Source organism: Buceros rhinoceros, unplaced genomic scaffold, assembly GCF_000710305.1.
Source record: "Buceros rhinoceros silvestris isolate BGI_N320 unplaced genomic scaffold, ASM71030v1 scaffold26232, whole genome shotgun sequence".
Classification (NCBI taxonomy): domain Eukaryota; kingdom Metazoa; phylum Chordata; class Aves; order Bucerotiformes; family Bucerotidae; genus Buceros; species Buceros rhinoceros.
Window position 1 is genome coordinate 38,787 of NW_010397564.1, and position 498 is coordinate 39,284.

At 36.3% G+C, this 498-nt stretch overlaps 1 pseudogene; it reads right to left on the reverse strand.

The window, feature by feature from the left end:
• LOC104502347 overlaps window positions 1-498 on the reverse strand; it is a 10,516-nt pseudogene that overhangs the window by 8,985 nt on the left and 1,033 nt on the right.

Consider the following 498-nt stretch of genomic DNA (forward strand, 5'->3'; position numbering starts at 1 on the left):
CATTGCTTATCTTTATGTGAAGAAGTCAAACAGACATAAAGGCAACTTAAAACTTAAAGAAAAAGGATTTCTGAGGCTTTGCCATCTGATTTTATAAGCAATATATAACTTGATTTAAAAGTTGTGAGTTTTAAAATTGAACTTTGTTGTATTTGTGCTTTTATTATCTGAAAAGCATCTAAATCCATAAATGATTTGGAAACCTTAGATGCTGGGCATGAGTCTGTAGCAGAAAGCTGAAGTCAAAGCCATGCCTTCCATTCTTGAGGAAGAAAGGTGAAGAAGTGTGAGGTCTCATCTGTAACGTTCACTGATTTTTACTTGGAAAACACACCTCTTGTTGATCTGGCCACCGGTCTGGATGTTGGTGCTATTTGGCTAAAAGGCAAAAACCGAAACACGGTGTGAAAATAAGTGGAAGGAGCTACTCAGTTCAAATAATCATATGACTGGAGAATAACATGAACAGAAGTTTGTAAGGTCCAGGAATGACAAGTA